The following is a 20358-nucleotide window of genomic DNA, read 5'->3' on the forward strand; positions in this document are numbered from 1 at the left end:
ATGGGACATCTCAGATGTGTTAGCTGATACCATGTGTTCCTTCAGGCATTAATGAAACTGCAGAGGTGATGTGATCACCCAAAAGACCCCCACCTCAAATAGATCTCCGGATGACCACCTTAGCCGTCCCCAGATCCACATGCTGGCCTTCTGACCTACCCACGCCCCTTTCCAGCTGGTCAAAGTGCAGGAGCACAGGACTGAAGTGCAGCCAAATATTCAGGAATCTTCAAATAACATAACGAGGCTACAACTTCCACGTTCCTTGTAGACATGTAAAGCTGACCCATTCAGAGCGCAGAAGTTACAAGTTCAAGCTCAAAAAATGTTTTGTCAAACATGCAATACTCTCCACTGCAGGGGAAAATTAGTATGTACAGAGCCCTTTATTAGGGAACCTGGCCTCTGTCAGACAGTGAGATGGCATGCCAGGACCAATTTGTAATGGTATGCAAGCACTCAGAAAACTTCCAGTTTCATGATGCTGTCAGAGGCGTGACTTTGAAGAATGCAGCTCAAAGATACCCAAGAAACCCCTCTACATTAGCATTAAGCAAAGTTCCCAATGGAAGGTCCTTCAGGTGGCCTGATGTGTTTATCCAGTAATTTGTTGTGATGTTTAAGTCCCAGACCCAGTAAATTTAATAATGAAGGAAATTCGGTCTCAATTCCAGCTTCTGATTGCTATCCAGCAGGAAAATGGATGTGATCAGGATTCTGATATGGACATTGCGGTGGGAATTTTACAGTACCTCATTGAGCATTTTTTTGCCAGAAGGTCACTTAAAATCAGACAAGTGGTTAGCACACTGCCTTTCTGCCCACTCACTTCCCGGCCCTCCTGAGCTGTCCCTCCATAATAGTGGGCAGAGTAAGGCATCAACCAGCCCTTAGCCTATGCAGGCCTGTAACTGACCAATTAATGGCGAATTAAAAGCTAATTCCATCTCGGTCTCTGTAATGGGCGGTAAAAGGCAGAAGGAAGTGACTGGACTGCTTTTTCAGCATTGGAGATGAAAATGTTGGAAGGGAGGGGTACCTCCTTAGGAGGGGTGCCCTGTGTATATCAGAATGGCACGACCCTGAGAAACACTGAGGATCAGAGGGACCTTGATGTGAATGTACACTGGTCCCTTACGGTAATAGGACAGCTGGATAAAGTGGTTAAGAAGGCATATGGTGTACTTACCTTAATTAGCTGAGGCATAGACTTTAAGAGCAGGGAGTTTAATCTGGAACAATGTACAATGTTGGTTAGGCCACAGCTAGAGTATTTGTGCAGTTCTGGAATCCACATTATAGGAGGGATTTGATAGCACTGGAAAAGATGCAGAGGAGATTTACCAAGGTGTTGCTTAGGCTGGAGAATTTTAATTATGAAGAGAGATAGGATAGACTGAGTATATTATGTGGCACACAGTGGCACAATGGTTAGCACTGCTGCTTCACAGTGCCAGGGACCCAGGTTCAATTCCGGCCTCGGTCATTGTCTATCGAGCTGTAGTTTGCAGTTTTGGGTTCCAGCATCAACTCCTGTAAGGCCATCTTCTGAGGAAGGTGCCCTGCAATGGTAAACAGGATGTGGAGATGCCGGCGTTGGACTGGGGTAAACACAGTAAGAAGTTTAACAACACCAGGTTAAAGTCCAACAGGTTTATTTGGTAGCAAAAGCCACACAAGCTTTCGGAGCTCTTAGCCCCTTCTTCCGGTGAGTGGGAATTCTGTTCACAAACAGAGCTTATAAAGACACAGACTCAATTTACATGAATAATGGTTGGAATGCGAATACTTACAACTAATCAAGTCTTTAAGAAACGAAACAATGTGAGTGGAGAGAGCATCAAGACAGGCTAAAAAGATGTGTATTGTCTCCAGACAAGACAGCCAGTGAAACTCTGCAGGTCCACGCAACTGTGGGAGTTACAAATAGTGTGACATGAACCCAATATCCCGGTTGAGGCCGTCCTCGTGTGTGCGGAACTTGGCTATCAGTTTCTGCTCAGCGACTCTGCGCTGTCGTGTGTCGCGAAGGCCGCCTTGGAGAACGCTTACCCGAATATCATTCGGCCTCTGATATTCGGGTAAGCGTTCTCCAAGGCGGCCTTCGCGACACACGACAGCGCAGAGTCGCTGAGCAGAAACTGATAGCCAAGTTCCGCACACACGAGGACGGCCTCAACCGGAATATTGGGTTCATGTCACACTATTTGTAACTCCCCCACAGTTGCGTGGACCTGCAGAGTTTCACTGGCTGTCTTGTCTGGAGACAATACACATCTTTTTAGCCTGTCTTGATGCTCTCTCCACTCACATTGTTTCGTTTCTTAAAGACTTGATTAGTTGTAAGTATTCGCATTCCAACCATTATTCATGTAAATTGAGTCTGTGTCTTTATAAGCTCTGTTTGTGAACAGAATTCCCACTCACCTGAAGAAGGGGCTAAGAGCTCCGAAAGCTTGTGTGGCTTTTGCTACCAAATAAACCTGTTGGACTTTAACCTGGTGCTGTTAAACTTCTTACCATGGTAAACAGAGCAAGATCTTCTGATGCCCACCTCATGCACCTGTACTCGCCAGCCATCAAACATGGGGTTGAATATTGTCCTACTCCTCTAATTGCCTCTGCATTGGATTTGTCTTCTCTTTTCTTTCCCTGCATACATCCCAACGGAAAGGCTGACAAACACCTGAAGGCTATTTCCAGCATATCAGGAAGAATTTCCCCACTCAAAAACACTGACAGGCAAATTCAAAGTCAGTGGAGGATATTTCTGGTAGCTACATTATTTTACATTTCTTAATTAAATTCAATTATCATCACCCCTGCCTCAGCATCCTTCTCTGCAGACTTGGACAATACTTTTGGTAAATTTGTCAAGGTCATTGAAGATGGTTCTGAACAGCAGGGGTCCCTGCTGCTTAGAAGATTGCTATTTAGCGAAATATAAAGCATTGTGAGTTGATACTGCGGTATTTGTGTTTCGTGCATATGAGCTACTTTGTAACTGAGAAACTGTATTAATCAAGTTGTCAATACCTTTGCTATTGGATATGGTAGCTTGTCCATCAGCATTGTTCTCTTGACCTTTCCATCTTTCTGATTTAATATCTTGCAGCTACTGAGTCCAAAGCTTTGTGTAAATAAGGTTCTGCAGGGGAAGATAAGATGCATCTGAGGATACTGAGGGAAGAAAGGGTGGAAATTACAAAGGCATTGGCCATATCCTGCCAATCCACTTCAGAAAAAGGGGCAGTACCAGACGACTAGAAAATTGCAAATGTCATACCCTTGTTAAAAAAAGGGTATAAGGATAAGCCCATCAGTTCGAGGCCAGTCAGCTTAATTTTGGTGGTGGGAAAGGTTTTGGAAACAATAATTCGGGGGCTGGGGTGGGGGGGGGTGGTGGTGGTGGTGGTTCACGTGATGTGAGTGTGGGAAATAGCTGTGTTTCCTGTGAGCTCTGGCACTACTCAGCTAGAAATCCTTTCATTTATTGTGCTCATACAGCCCATACTCAGCTAACTCAGGACTGAAAACTCCATATTATGTCCCTGGAAGCTTTTTGGTTAAACTTTGCTGACAAATTGCCGAGAAATATTAAGAAATCCAACGACAAGAGAGAGCAGCCTGGGGCAACTGGGGTGGAGTCGAACCTTCAACATGGCAACTTGGTGAATGAACCAGCTGTTGAGGCACTTTCAAAAGGTGTTACATCTGATGACTGCTAACATTATCAAGGTCATTGATGAGAAACTCGGGCAATCTCACACAGCTACCTTGACTACAGTCCTTCACACCCCTGTTCCTTAAGGACTCGATTGCATTCTCCCAGTTTCTTGGTCTCCCTTACATAGGTGCAGTTGATGCGACCATCCATACAGATACTTCCAATATGCCTTTCTTCTTTCTCACCTAAGGATTCCCCCCCAATCACGGTTGACAGGGCCCTTGACCAGCTATGTTCTATTTCATGCACTTCTGTTCTCATCCTACCTTCTCCCTCCCAGAACAATAATTGGGTGCTCTTATCCTCACTTTCCATCCCACCAGCCTCTGCATACAACAGGCCATCCTCTGACATTACTGCCACCTCTGGCGTGATGCTACCACCAAGCACATCTTCAATTCTCTTTCCCTTTCAGCCTTCCGAAGGGACAATTCCCTCCACGATACCCTTGTCCACTCCTCAGTCAGTGCCTACAGCACTGCAAACCCCCTCCCCCACTGCCCACTTTCCTATGGCATTTTCTAATTCTCAACTATCTGTGTGGACTCCAAGAGTATTATTGTGGGGCACAACTTTAAATTGGGTGTGCTGATGAGTGGAAAATGTTACACATATTACTCACTCACGACTGTATTTCAAACTTCCTAAATCAGTTGTGGCACCAATCAAATCAAATGTAGAGGAGCTCCACCTACATTGTCTTGATAATGTGCCTAAATACCAACTGCAAGTCATCATCCTTTAATACAACATTGTGACCGCTACCATTTGAATCTTTTAATCTTTTCGAGGGAAAACAAATCTGGCAAATATAAAGGTGGAATTTTGCCATTGGCTGATACCCATTTGAATTTGATTTGGCATCACTTCAAAATAATTTCACTTTGTGTTTTTAAATTAGCAAATAGCTGTTAGCAAAACCTAGAAAAGATATAAAAAGGACACTCACTTTCTGGTAATTGGATTGAAAGGTCTGTGTTCTATTTGGATCGCCAGGAGAGTTTCCAGTTTCTAGAATCCCTCTTTCTCTTGTCTTTTTGCCTTACATTCTCTCAGTAAGCTTCATCATGGGTGCTGCTCAGGACTGCTTCATTTGGATGGAAGAATACTTGGAGGAAGAAGAGCAGCAGCATCTGCACCTAGTAAAAATAACAGGTGAGGAAGATGTGTGTAAGCGGCAATACCCCATTCACAATGGGCACAGGCCTCGAGCCACTTTCCCTGGGTTTATCTGAAGAGTAGTGCATCGAGAAGCTGCGCTTGTGGCGGCACAGTGGCACAGTGGTTAGCACAGCTGCCTCACAGTGCCAGGGACCCACGCTCGATTCCTGGCTTGGGACACTGTCTATGTAGAGTCTGCACGTTCTCCCCGTGTCTGTGTGGGTTCCCTCCGGATGTTCCGGTTTCCTCCCAGACGTGCTGGTTAGGTGCTTTGACCTGAACTGGCACTGAAGTGTGGCGATTAGGGGAATTTCACAGTAACTTCATTGCAGTGTTAATGTAAGCCTTACTTGTGACTAATAAATGAACTTTACTTTACTTTGCCTTGGCAAGCTATTGCAAACCTCCACAGGCTCCTGCAACAGGACCTGGTAAATTGGGTCAGGGTAAGATTTGGATTCGTGCTTTTCCAGTGGTTGTCAGAGGCACCACAACCCTTAAATTGTTCATTCCAGTCCACTACAAGAGGCATCAACTGCACCTGTCAGTTAGCAGTTCACCGCTACATTAAGTAGATCACCGATGCTCTGTTTGTCAAAGCTGTCAAGAAGCAGAGGTAGTTTTAAGTGATATATGTTTGTATTGTTGGATATTAGAAACAAAATATAGATTGAAGTGAATTTAATTTAGTGTTTCTGTGTAAAGAAGGGTTAAACTCTTGTTAGATTCATATGAAACAAAGGTATCTGATGGAAAGTGAAGCAGTTGGGGAAGTTGGTTAGCGAGGAGTCAGAGACAGATCTAAAGGAATGGCAGCATTTGGTACCCTTATTTCCAGTCTTCAAAACAATAGTATTTTGTTGGGGACTGAGTACCTAAGGTTTTGTATGGATGTTTGGATGCCTGTGGCAATTCGAGACAAAGGAATACTGAAAGGAGAGTTGGAAAATCTGGATCCTTGCCCAAACAGCCGAGAAAAAACCTTGTTTAAGATGATAGTTGGAAAATCTGGAAGTGAATCCTTGATAAAAACAGTTGAGGGCAAGCAATGTTTGAAAGAAGATTTTCAAGCATGTCTTCTTGAGCATGGAGTTTGGAAATATTCATGTGACAATCTTCTGGGGATAATTTGAGGTGAAATTCACAGAAGATTGATTGAGTGGCACCTGCCGTTGGGTTTGAAAGTGGATGTTTTCTGACTACAGTTAGCCTATTGGGTTCTGGGGACTGTGCATTTATTGAGAACATTGTAGTATAAGGTATATTGTGTAACCTGTTTTATCCTTGAAATCTGAGTACCTTTATGAAGATAAGGGGGGAGTGAAGGAGTATTGTATTATAGTCACAAAAACAGATAATGTAAGTTTGTACCCAAACAACTGTCACAATCCTGTAACAGTCTACCACCCACCTACCCCCACCCTCCAAACATTTTTCCTTCCAGGGACATTGCAAATGGCTGCTGGGGACCAAGGGGTAAGGGAAACACCCGACAAATATGACTGTTAGTACCTCTCGATAACCCACCATGCCAAAGCGGGGTGAAGATGCAGATGTGGTGGCATCCTGAAAGATGGCACCATGCACAGCTCCCATTGTGTCACTGCCAGTCCTGTGGGGCTGGGGCTCATCACTTCCACTGACCTGCGACTGAGCAGACTGCTGAAGCTGGGTGACTTCTTAACTGTTTGATCCACCAAAATCTCAAAGTTTGACACCTGTCTCTGTATGGCACATGTCTACTTCTTAAAGCCACAGGAGACATTTGAGCCAAGGGTCAGCATGGCAGCCATATGAGCTTCCACTAAAGCTACAAAGGCTGGTGACTTTGACTTACTTTGAGAAAGCCTGTCTACTGAATCCCTGGAGGTGACCACAGCCACCTGGGTAGACTGCTTTTTCCATACAAGATGACATGGCCACACATTCAGCCATAGTGCTGAAACTCCTTGCCAGGTTTTCCAATGCCTCATATAACCTCATGTCCGAGGCCAGCAGTTTACTTTGACTGCTCCCCCTGTATTCCTTAGCTCTTTCCTGCACATCAGATCTGGGAGAGGATCTCATTCTCTAATGAGTTCTCAGTTGAACTGGCAGCTTTGTAGTTTAGACCTCTGTCTTATTATCTAACCCACACTGTGTGACAACTCGTGTGCGGGCATTCAGGGAAAGTGAAACATGTGATCATACGTCTTCAGGAGGATTGTGCTTCTCTGAGGTATTTTCTTGATAGGGCTTTTGATACTCAGAAGGACCTGGAGGAAAAAGCATTGATAAAAGAGAATGGCACTGAGAGGCTAGAAATCAGCAGGTAACAAACAGTCTTGAAAATGCAGCTTGAAGTTGTGAACATTGATGAATAATTGTTGAGTTGATAAGTAATAGCAGTCACTTTGCTCAGCTGGTTTCAGACTACACTATCTCAGCAATCTGTGCTGAAGCAGTCCTGGGCTGGCTGCCTGACAGACAACAGCAAGGACACAATCACAATGACAAGGCCAAAAGCAGCAATGCTGTCACCCAAGAGAGGACAGTAGGCTCCTGCGCCATGGAGGCACAGCCACTCTCTCAGGACAACACCACAGCAATGCTACTGGTCTGTTAGGAAACAAATTGATGATCTGTTGTGATATCCTGGGAAACTCGTGAAGTAGTGACAACCAGAGCCACAATGACAGCAGTCTGAGCTTGAAAAGCAGCAGTCTGAGGTTCCAATGCAGAATTCAATAGAAGCCGTGGTATCAGGCATCAAACACAGCTTCATGATGGGTTCCCCATGTGCACTGATGGAAATGACCACTCATTCCATCTTGGAAAAGATAGTGTCTAATAAGTTCTATGCAATGCTCTGCTCCACATTGGAGCTGGACTCCACGCACCTTGACATTGTGTGCAAGCTTTCTGGCAGTTTTTTCAGGGCACTTAAACATTTGGTTGTGTACGCCTGTCATCCTTCTTTTGTAGCATGGGCCATCAAATTCCTACTATAAAGAAACATTCTGAGGGGAGGACACAAGTGGTTAACTAAAGAAGTTAAGGAAAGCAACAAACTTAAGGAAAAGACACATACGGCTGCACAAAGATGAGTGACAGGTCAGAGGACTGGTCAGAATATAAAAAATGGCAGAGAATGACTGAAAGGTGAATCAGGAGAAATAAAATTAGAGTCTGAGAGGAAACTGGCTAGAAATGTAAAATTGTGTAGCAAAGGTTTCCACAGCTTTTTAAAAAGGGAGTAGTCAAGTGAGTGTTGGTTCTCTGGAGAGTAACAATGGGGAGTTAATAATAGATAATAAAGAAATGGCGGATGATATGAACAAATATTTTGCTTCTGTCTTTATTATAGAAGATACAAAAAATCGTTCCAGCAATAGTTGTAAGTTTTTAAAAAATGTTTATTTATTAGTGTGAAAAGTAGGCTTACATTAACGTTGCAATGAAGTTACTGTGAAAATCCCCTAGTTGCCACACTCTGAAAAAAGACCTGTTCAGGCACACTGAGGGAGAATTTAGCATGGCCAATGCACCTAACCAACACGTCTTTTGGACTGTGGGAGGAAACACACGCAGACACGGGGAGACACACAGACAGTGACCCAAGCTGGTAATCAAACCCAAGTTCCTGGTGCTGTGAGGCAGCAATGCTAACCATTGTGCCGCCGTGCTGGAAAGGTGAGAGGAACTTGGTGAAATTACAATCACCGGGGAAGTGGTACTGAACAAATTGTTGGAGCTGAGGGCTGACAAGTCTCTAGGTCCTGATGGACTTCATCCTAGGGTCTTAAAAGAGGCGATTAATGAGATAGTAGGTGTGTTGGTGTTAATTTTTCAAGATTTGTTAGATTCTGGCAAGGTTCCATCAGACTAGAAAGTAGCAAATATAACTCCTTTATTCAAGAAGGGAGAGAGGCAGAAAACTGGAAACTATAGGCCAGTTAGCTTGATGTTTGTTATGGGGTAGGTTTTAGAATCGATCATTAAGGAGGTTATAGCTGGGCACTTAATAAAGCCCAGAATATTTTATGGTTTATTAACTGCTCTTTCCACCCGTCCTGCCCCATTCAATGACCTATGCATCTATACACCCAGGAGCATCAGGGTGCTCCTGCACCCCTTTAAGAATTTCACCCCTTATTTTCTATTGTCTCTCCATGTTCTGCCTACCAGAATGAATCACATCACTCCTCCCCACATTGAACTTCATCTGCCTCCTATCTGCTCACTCCACCAACTTGACGATGTCCTTTTGAAAAAAGACACTTTCCGCTTCATAGGTTACAATATTTCCAAGGTTTGTATCATCTGAAAATGTTGAAATTGTCCCCTGCACATTAAGACCTGGATTATGTTATATTCCACCATGTCTGATAAGAAGGGCAGTGTGACACTGAGTCACATGCAATATGTTTGGCTAATGTGACTGCCATGGTTTTTTTTATGGCCCTGCTCTGGTCTTGTAGACACTGGGAAGTCCGGCTCTCTGTCACCACTGTCTATAGCCCTGCTGCCCTCATTGACTCTGTGAGGTCCTGCTCTCTGATATTGTTGTTTATAGACACAGTGCTCGTGCTGACTCCCGTAACATTCCAGAAATAATTGTAAATCATGAGGTGAAAGGAAAGGAGGAACTGAAAACAATTACAATAACCAGGCAAAGGGTACGGAAAAAATGATTTGTGCCAAAATCTGACAAGTTCCCAGGCCCTGATGGATTTCATTAATGATCTAAAAAGAAATGGCTGCTGAGATAGTAGATGTGTTGGCTTTAATTTTCCAATATTTCCTAGATTCTGGAAAGGTCCCACCATATTTAATCCCTCTATTCAAGAAAGGTGGGAGACAGAAAGCAGAAACTACAGGCCAGTTAACCTAACATCAGCCATCGGGGCCCAGTGAAGGTCTCCCAGTTAAGATAGAGATGAAGAGAATTTTTTCTCTCTCAGAGGGTCATCAGTCTGTGGAATTCTCTTTCCCTGTGGTTGGTGGAGGCAGTGTCATTCTATATTTTTAAAGCAGAGTTAGGTTCTTGACCAACAAAAGGTGGGGGTGGGGGGGGGGGGGTGATGGGGTGGGGTGGTAGGCAGGAAAGTAGAGCTGAAGCCACACTCAGATCAGCCATGATCTTATCAAATGATAGAGCAGGCTCGAGGGCCAAATGGCTGAATCTTGCTCTTAATTCATATGTTTGTATGTATGCTTGACGTAGCTGCTGTGTGCAAGAACTGTGAATTGTGGGTACAAGCATCGAAGGTGCTAAGTATGAGAGTGTGAAGTAAATCATGTGAATTGAAGCACTGAGTACTGATTGAGGGGGGTTGTTGGTAGATGGATGGTTAGGTGTAGTGAACTGAGCAACAGATAAGGCTAGTAGTGGAATCGATAGGATCTGCCATTTGAAGATTGATCTAATTCAGCTTAACAACTCGTATCATATCACTAAACTTCTTGCACTGCATCCATGTTTTTGTATTTAGAGTTATGTGCCTTGCATTGGTCTCTGCTGTTACTTCTATCCTCAAGAGATTACTGCCTCCCAAGTCAAGGCTGTCCTGCCATCCCTGCCAAGGAAGAACGTCCTTCCTTTTTTCTACACCTTGTGGTAATGTTTCCTTGCATATTGTCCACAGAGGCTTTTACAAAGAATTTTGATTATTTTGCAGACAAACTATCTTATCCAGCCACCATTGGGATCGCTCGATCATCAATAGATAAGCCGCTCCTTCTGATTTATTTTTTATTTTTTATTAACACTACCACATTTAACTTGTCAATGAGTATAGTGGGCAAATCAAGTTCTCACAAAGGTATCCCCAAAATGCAGTAGAGGTTGTAGCGGAATAGTGGCACAGTGGTTAGCACTGCTGCCTCACAGTCCCAGGATTCGATTCTGGTCTTGGGTAAAGGGCATTCCAGTTTCCTCCCACAATCCAAAGATGCACAGGTGAGGTGGATTGGCCATGTCTAAATTGTCCCTTAGTGTCCAAAGATGTGATGATTAGGGGGATTAGTGGGGTAAATGTGTAGGCCTGGATAAGATGCTCTGTCGGAGAGTTGGTGCAGACTCGATGGACCAAATAGCCTCCTTCTGCATGGTAGGGATTCTGTGATTCTAAAACATTTTAAAAATGAAAGTGCAAAGCAGGGAATGCAACATCACCTTAAGAGGTTCATTTCTGGTTTAAATAGATCTCATTGCATCTGCTAGAAATTGTATGCTTAAAGTGGACAGGCTGTCAGGTTCCTGACACAGTCAGTTTGACAGCCCAGCAATCAGATTAAACTGAGGGCTGAGTGGTAAAATTGCCTTACTCTGCCATCATCGCAGGGATTATCTGTTTGCCCATCACTCATCCTCATTGTCAGTTCAGTTCAAGTTGTCCAAGTTGAAACTGGAATCCATTGTCTGGATTTTACTTGTCCCTACTTAGCGTGTTTTCAGTGGCAGGGGATGAGTGGGGTGGGAACGTAAAATAGGGGTGGTGCCAGCCCACCAACCCCCTGCTCAACCCTAAGCTCACCCCTATAATAAGTAACTGGGTGGGTGCTGAAATCAGCAGCCTGTCCACCATAAGTCAATAGTCAAAGGTCATTTGAGCTTGTAAATAAGTCAAATTGACCCCATAATACACTGCCCCATGCCATTATATGGTTGGCATGTGCAGATATTTTTCAAAGGACTTTTTCAAGGAATGGGAAGGAAGGGGAGATACCATCTTCAGGGAGGTGCCCTTTGCATCTGGGATGGGCAGTCTATCTATGATAAAAACCCCTTTTCTTCCTACCTGCCTGATCTGTAAAACACACCACCCCAACCCTCCCGTGCTCCTTCCCAAGCTGCCCAAATCCTCCCCACCATATATCCAGGACTTATTTTGATCCAGGTCGATCTCACCTTCTTCTTGAGCCTGGCTGCAGTTCTGGCAGTGGCCACTAATGCGCTCTTGGTGCTGACCAGACTGCTTGAGCTGCCAGCCAATTTCTCCCCAGTGAGGAGTAGAGGTCCCACTGTCAGACCATTGTGCCCACCCGCAGCATGTGACGTGGGGTGGGCTGGCGTGGAGCAAGCCGACTTCACATGCCTTTGCTTCCAAAAGGGGGTGAAGCTGCCTGTGCACACAGTCCCATGTGTTGCCAAAGGATTAAAAATTAGATTATTTATCATCATCACTATTTCTGTTGCAGCAAACAAAGCTCTGAGTATCTTTCAGACCTGCAGGAGAACAGGAAGCCCACAGATTTCCAAATGCAGCAGAGGCCAATTGCAATGTCTCCACCATCTGAGATTGACTAACTCAACATAGGACGGTGCTCGAACCTGATGATTTGAGGTTTGTTGCTTTGTACTAGAGTCAATGGGCTGAATTTTCCTGGCCCTTTGGGGCTGGGGGTAGGCTTTGGGAGTGGAAACCAAAGTCTTTCTGCTTCTGTATCATATTGGCAGCCATGGGAAAGATGGCGATTTGAACCCCGGGTGGCCAGTTCAGCCACTTAAGTGATCAATTAAGGGTCACTTCCTGCATCCACAGACATTTTACCCGTGTCCGGAGAATCTGCCACTTTGTGGAGAGATTGCTAATTGAACCCTGGCAGTGTCAAAGCAGCTTCCTGTGGGGTGATCCTTCCTTTACAGGCTCTCGATGGCCCATGGAGAGTCCCCCCTCCCCCAATTGTAATGGCCACCCTCATGGCAACAGAACCCCCTGCCCACCTGATTGTCAAGGCCTCGTTGCCTGGCATGGTCTTTCCTCAACCTATGTCGGCACTCTGCAAGGGCACCCAGCCATTGAGGTTCCCTCTCCCTAGAGCTACAACCTGAGGAATAGCCAGCATTAACAGTGGTACTGTGTGGCTGCTGAGCTGCCGGAAGCTCTTTAACCTGCTATCTGGATTGGAAGTGGTGTTGCCTCCCGCTTTCGGCCCTGACAGTGTGACTTGCCATAATCAACAAAATTCAGCCCAGGATTTTCTCTCTAAACATTTGGAGAGGCATTTAGAATTGTTACTTGATGATTTATGGACGGCACAATGGCACAATGGTTAGCACTGCTGCTTCACAGCGCCAGAGACCCGAGTTCAATTCCGGCCTCGGGTCACTGTCCGTGTGGAGTTTGCATGTTCGCCCTGTGTCTACGTGGGTTTCCTCTGGGTGCTCTGGTTTCCTCCCACATTCAAAAGATGTGAGGGTTAGATTAATTGGCCATGCTAAATTGACCCTAGTGTCAAGGAATTAGTAGGATAAATATGTGGGGTTATAGGGATAGGGCCTGGGTGGGATTGTGATCGGTGCAGACTCAATGGGCCGAATGGCCTCCTTCTGCACTATAGAGATTCTATGAATTTGACATAATGTTTGTCTATCAATTTTTTTTAGAGTTTTTGTAAATTGGTGATGTATTGTCAACATGTTTGAGTTGTAATGCCTCCATCAAGAAAATATCTAGTGATTTAGAAAAAAATAATAAAATGACTGGAAGCAGAAAGAAGTTATTAACTTGCTGGAAGCAAACATTATCAATGTAAATTTTGTTCAGTAGGGCATGGGGATCACATGGCACCAGTCTCACATCATTGTGTTATCGAAGCTAGTTTGAAATATGCCAGTGATTTATCTAAGTACCTGTCACAAATCAAGCAAATGAGCACTGGTTTAATGAATTTTTGTCTTAAAATAGCTCAGAACATTTGAGCCTGTGCAGACCTAGTCCTTGTGACCCATTGGATAAAGGATACAAAACAACATTCTGGACAGAATGTTCTTGATCATTTTATGTATTGGTTCCCACACCATTTTTCCCATCCTCTCTGGCTAAAGGTGTTATATTCTTGCTCTGGTACATTTCACTGGGTTCTGCTTGCCTTTCGATTACCTCCTTCAATAGTCACTCTTTATGCTTTAACTGAATAGTGAATGTTCACCTATAGCTTTATGATTGGAGATCACACTCACACCCAGTGTTGACCTCAATGCCAACATGATGTCAGCACAACCATTTTTCCCTCTTTAACCTAGGGGTTCTGAGGGCAATTGTGTTCCCCCATCCATTGCCTTGGCTGAGATCAGCTGAATCAGTACAGATCAGGGATTATGGGATCTTCCTGGCCTGTGTGTCCAGCAACTTATGAGCTAAACTTGCTGGCCATTAGGGAGCCTCTTCTTGATTTTATTCAAAGCCTTTTAGTTCCAAGCACAATTTTTTAAAATTTCAGGATGGAAAACAACAATTATATTGTTAGCACAGAGACGTTTATCCACAAAATCAGGCAAGGGCAGATCTTGGATAGACTAGAGAGAATCCATCTCATACCCAGCACCTTGGAGGACCCTGCCTCAAAAATCACCTTAGGCTTATTTGTTTTATCTACTTAAGTATAGTTCCCCACTATTGGGGCTTTACCAACTTTAGCTGGAAAGCTAGAGGTTAGCTGTTGTTTAGGGTATATCAGTGTGAATTCATCACCCGAAATGTCCAACCTTCATTTTCCTTCAGTTCATTAAAAGGGAATCCTTCAGGCCTGCAATGTGTCAATGACCATTTCAAGGACTGATTAGAAGTGGCCTAGGAGTAGGTACTTGTTACATTTACAACTTGGATGTTGTGAAAAATAAACATTTACCCGATCTTAAGGCTTAAACATGCAAGAAAGCCCGTGTGTGTCTGATGTTAAACATCACAGCACTAAAGGTGTTAGAACACTCCTTCTCTAAAATACATCTTGTTGCAGTCAACAAAGAGATGAGAAAAAGGAGAAATTATCCAACATCTCCTGGTCCAGAACATATTACACAGAAGATTTTTAGAGCATCAAATGCTTTGACACAGAGAGCGGGTTTTCCCATCTGCGCTCACCCAAGACCTGAAAATCCTGCCCAAGGTCCCAACCTTTGCATGGTCTGCCCTGCCCACAATGATTCCCGTGGCGGGAGTGGTTGAAGTAGTTATTCCATTTTTCAAGGAAAGATTGGAGAGATATCTGCAGTAGATGAAGCTGCGAGTGAGCTGGATTTAGGAATTAAATTTCAGACACAGAGCTGGCACAGACAGAATGAACCAAATATCCACCATCTGTGTTGTAAACCTCAGTAGTGCTGCAACTATTGGTTAGGATTCTTTAAAAAAATCTTAGCTTCATATGGAACCAGGAGGAGTAAGAGTGCTTCTTTTGACTTCACAGGAGTTCTGAAGGTACTACCAGTCCCTGTTTGGCTTCCTCCCAATCATCTCTTCCCCTTTCAGCACCTACCTGAGGGTCATTGTAAAAACAACAGTGGCTCAAAGTTGATGTCTGCCTTGCCGGTGAGCTAACTGCAGAACTAATGTAGTTTAAAAGTGGTCTGCAGTCAAATTTTGAGCAGGTCTCAGATGTATTCATTCAGCTGTGGGAATTGTTCCTTACTCTCAGTTCATCCTGCAGGCTACGTGATCCAATTTCTATTCTTTGACATCTGCTGTAGGGCACAATGTCCTCAAATTTGCTGATACAGTTGTAGGAGCACTTGGACAGAGGGTTGGAGATAGGTTGGAGATTCTCTCTGGAACAAGGAGAAGGAAGACTCCTGTGACGGCAGTTCAAGGTTAATTAAGAGGTGACTATGGTTATTGATGCCAACTTCATGGGGTTTAATTTTAACTGCTCCCAACCAGATCGGTTATCAATATAGTTCTGGGACATTTACCATTCAATTGGACCCCAGAGGCCATTCTTCATGGGTAAGGCTGGGAAGTGAGCATAGGCAGCTTGCTTATTCAAGGAAGATATCAATGGTGAACTCAGTTCCATATGATATCCACATCTATAAGGTTTCCTGCATTGACAATTGTACAATGACCAGGAATGGTGGTGTAACTATCCCTCTGTATCCCAAAGATACCAAGAACCCTGCAACTTCCCTGACAAGGATGAGCTAGCTCAGCAAATGTCAGAGACTGAATCATCTCACTTCTATCTCTTTTTGCCTCACTCCTGTACCAGTCAAACCTTTTGACAACGAAGCTAGTGGGGTAATCCAGATTGCTGATGGTTTGGTTTTAATGGAATAACTGGTCTCGTTTCATTCCCAAGCTTTAAAAGAAAACCTAAGTTCTGTGTTTATAATAATTTCACATATACTAACATGGATATTGAAATAAAATCAAACAAAATATCTGACATTCTTACATTTTATAGCACACTAATCAAATAGACAAAATGTTCAAAGTTGTATCAATGTACACAGTCGTGAGCTTAACCTTCACAACTGACACAATTCTGTGATATTTGTAGATCATTCATCTCCACTTTTTTACTCAATACAACCATATGAAATGAGAACAGGAGTAGCCCATTTGGCCCTTTGGGCCTGCTCCACCACTCAATAAGATCATGGCTGATGTTTTGAGTTCCACATTCCCTTCTAACCATGATAACCTTTGATTCCTTCACCTAACAAGAATCAATCTATCTCTGCCTTAAGAATATTGGGCGGCCCCATTTCACCCACCTCCTGAGACAGAGAATTCACAATCACACAACCCTCAGAGAGAAAAAAATTCTCCTCATCTCTGTCCTAAAAGAGCGACCCCTCATTTTAAAACAGTGCCCCCTAGTTCTGACTCAACCACGGGAGGAAATATCCTTTCAACCTCCGCCTTGTCAGGACCTTTCAGGATCTTATGTAATTCAATCAAGTCATCCCTCACTCTTCTAAATTCCAGTGGGAATCAGACCAGTCTGTCCAACCTGTCCTCATAGAACAATCCCTGAATGACTTCTGAATCCAGTGCCTTTCTTTTTAATATCCCTTTCCATTTTAATATCTAAAGCTGTACAGAATATCAAATAAATGCAATTCAGCATACTTTTTTTTTGCATTTTTTTTTCTCTGAACAAAAGCTTGAAACTCAGCTGTGACGCAAACTAAGAGGGCAGTGAGTTGCAGAGACTGACATTTATTGTCATTTTCTTTCTATTTTATGCTAATGCATCACTTCAATTCAGACATGACCATTCCTGAAAAGTTCAATCTTTTCCACATGAAACCACTTTCTTATTGTAATAAGCAGCCAGGCAATGTCAAGAAAACTAAAGAATGCATTTTTATTCCTTGTGATGTTCGGAGTTTGGCAAACAGCTATCAAAGCTGTACCTCTCTCCCAACTTATAAATAGAAATGACATACAATGCATACAATGTAGCTGTGTGGTATTCTAGACTGCCCTGGGGTAGCTCTTCAATTACCAAATTATTCTCAGCTCCCATGAAAGCAGCTTTAACCTCTCGAGTTTCCCTTGTGTGTTTTCTTTCTGCAATCAAATGAGTCCTGCTGCTGCTGCCAGCGAGAATGGAGAATTTGATGTTCAGTCAAAACTCTATTCACTGCAGCTGGACTGGAGATCCCCAGCTGCGGGCGAGATCGGAGAATTCTGGCCCATTTCATAGGAGCATGATTAAACAAAAACTAACACCAGTCCAGATAAGGAGCTCTTAAGAAAGGTAATCACAGAGAAAGGTGTTAAGGAGTGTTTTAAAAGAAGGGAAAGATAGTAAGACAAAAAGTTTTTAGGAAGAAATATCAGAGCTTAAACATTATAGATCACTTGGGGAGGGGGAACTTGGCAGTGTCGGGGAGAGGGACCATTGAAATGAAGTCCTTGAGTTGAGTGGAGGGGAAGTGGGCTGTGACAGGTGAGCAGCAGCGATACTGCCATGGTGGTTTTGTGGGGAGGGTGGAGAGCTCCCAATAATTGTGCTATTGTGGGGGGAGTCGGGGGGGGGGGGGAGCTGGAGAGAGCCCCTGAAAATTGTGCCGCGGGAGGTGGGGGGCAACCCCCATACCTTCCTGCTGGAGGGTTATAGGGGGAGTTTAATGCTAGTTCTGATTGGGACGCCCTTTAAAGGTGGCATCCCAATCTGTGGAGCTGGCCTTGTCACCTTTTTCAGGCTCTGCCAGACTGATGGTGTGAACCAGACCCTCTAATTTTATTTTCGTCAGAGTGGCTCAAGATCTGGTTTGAAAATTTGGCAGTACATCTGGAGAGATACACACCAGTTTTCAACCAGAGCTTGGCACTGAAGCGAATTATGGGAAACTTCCACCCTATGAGTGTATTTTACAACCAAAAGGAACGAGACAGGTAAGGAACTCATTGAAATTCATGGAATTGGTTTTAAAAACAAAATTTATCAAAATCGGTTTTGGATCAAATTGAGAAAATCTCAATCCAAATGAGATTTGACAAGTCTGAATTCACATATATCTAATATTTAAATATATTTTCCTCTGCTCTGTGTCAATGCCATTCTTTATAAGGTCTCTAAGAGGTTAAGGGAGTCGCCTGATTTAATGTAACCTTCTGTTTTCTTATTATATTTTCAATTCCCTTCTTTTCATTGAGACACCACTTTACACTTGTGCCAAATTGAGAAGAAATGGGATGTTTAGATAAAAGATCTTCATGTTCACAACCTCTGGCAATTAAACAATGGAAATCATGACAGCTGTAAAGACAGCTCTACAACGTTAAGCATTCCAGACTTTGATTTGATCTGATTTGCCATGACTGGACTCAAAACTCAAAACACTCAAAACTGGAAGGGAGCAAATATCCTGGCTGGGAGTTTTGCTAGAGTGTTTCGGCAGGATTTAAACTAGTGTGGCAGGGGGGTAGGGAACAAAACAGGAGGTCAGTAAATACTGAGGCTGGGGTTGAGCTGGGGGCCAGGGCAAGGCTAGCTAAGAAGAGGAGCACTCTGGAGGAGGATGACCTGACTGGGCCTGGAGGTCTGGAGTGAATCTGCTTCAATGCGAGGAGCGTAACGGGTAAAACAGACGAACTTAGGGCCTTAATGCTTATGCGGAATTTGGATGTGGTTGTGGTGACGGAAACTTGGTTAAAAGAAGGACAGGACTGGCAGCTGAATATTCCGGGGTATAAGTGTTTTAGGCGAGACAGAGGAGGGGCTAAAAAAGGTGGGGGAGTAGCGATATTAGTTAAGGAGCATATTACCGCGGTGCAGAGGGTAGACAACTTAGAGGGGTCATGTACTGAGTCGCTGTGGGTGGAACTCAGAAACAGGAAAGGTGCAGTCACTATGCTGGGGGTGTACTACAGACCACCCAACAGCCCACAGGAAGTGGAGGAAAGGATATGTCAGGAGATTCTGGATAGGTGCAGAAAAAATAGGGTTGTTGTAGTGGGGGACTTTAATTTCCCTGGCACAGACTGGAAAGTGCTTAGAGCTGGGGGTCCGGACAGGGAGGAATTTGTAAAATGCGTACTGGAAGGTTCTTTGGAACAGTATGTAGATAGCCCGACTAGAGAGGGGGCTATACTGGACCTAGTTCTGGGAAATGAGCCCGGTCAGGTCGTCAAAGTTTCGGTAGGGGAACATGTGGCAAATAGTGACCACAACTCTGTTAACTTTAGGATAGTAATGGACAAGGATGAGTGCTGTCCTACGGGCAGGGTGCTAAATTGGGGGAAGGCTGACTATAGCCGGATTAGGCAGGAATTGGTGGATGTTGATTGGGAGAGGATGTTCGAGGGTAAGTCCGCGTCTGGCATGTGGGAGTCTTTTAAGGAACTATTGATAAGGCTGCAGGATAGGCATGTGCCTGTAAAAAGGAAAGATAGGAAAGGTAGGATTCGAGAGCCGTGGATAACCAGGGAAATTGAGGATCTGATTAAAATGAAAAGGGAGGCGTACGTTAAGTCCAGGCAACTGAAAACAGATGGAGCTCTGGAGGAATACAGAGAGAGTAGGAAAGAACTCAAACGGGGAGTTAGAAGGGCAAAAAGAGGTCACGAGATGTTCTTGGCAGGCAGGATTAAGGAGAATCCTAAGGCATTCTATTCATACGTTAGGAACAAAAGAGTTGTCAGGGAGAAAATCGGACCTCTCAGGGACAAAGGAGGGGAATTATGCTTAGAACCCAAGGGAATAGGGGAGATCCTAAATGAATACTTTGCATCGGTATTCACGAAGGAGAGGGGCGTGTTAACCGGGAGTGTCTCGGAGGGAGGTGTTGACCCGTTAGAGAAAATCTCCATTACAAGAGAGGAAGTGTTAGGTTTTTTAGGGAACATTAAAACTGACAAAGCCCCAGGGCCTGATGGCATCTATCCTCGACTGCTCAGGGAGACGAGAGATGAAATTGCTGGGCCTCTGACGGAAATCTTTGTCGCTTCTTTGGACACGGGTGAGGTCCCTGAGGATTGGAGGATAGCGAATGTGGTCCCGTTGTTTAAGAAGGGTAGCAGGGATAACCCAGGAAATTATAGGCCGGTGAGCTTGACGTCCGTGGTAGGGAAGTTGTTGGAGAGGATTCTTAGAGACAGGATGTATGTGCATTTAGAACGGAACAATCTCGTTAGTGACAGACAGCATGGTTTTGTAAGAGGGAGGTCGTGCCTTACAAATTTGGTGGAGTTTTTTGAGGAAGTGACAAAAACGGTTGATGAAGGAAGGGCCGTGGATGTCGTCTATATGGA

At 44.1% G+C, this 20358-nt stretch overlaps 1 long non-coding RNA gene across 1 annotated transcript in view; it reads right to left on the reverse strand.

Annotated features, from left to right (window-relative positions):
• Positions 1-2961: 2961 nt before the first annotated feature.
• The window catches only part of LOC144495718 (uncharacterized), a 45266-nt gene continuing 27869 nt past the window's right edge, over positions 2962-20358 (reverse strand). Inside the window, exons 2-3 of the long non-coding RNA XR_013498313.1 lie at positions 4677-4866; positions 2962-3148 (exon numbers count right to left, since the gene is read on the reverse strand). This is a non-coding gene — a long non-coding RNA (uncharacterized LOC144495718). The remainder of the gene's footprint in view (positions 3149-4676; positions 4867-20358) is intronic.

The sequence above is a fragment of the Mustelus asterias genome, chromosome 7 (assembly GCF_964213995.1).
Source record: "Mustelus asterias chromosome 7, sMusAst1.hap1.1, whole genome shotgun sequence".
Lineage (NCBI taxonomy): Eukaryota > Metazoa > Chordata > Chondrichthyes > Carcharhiniformes > Triakidae > Mustelus > Mustelus asterias.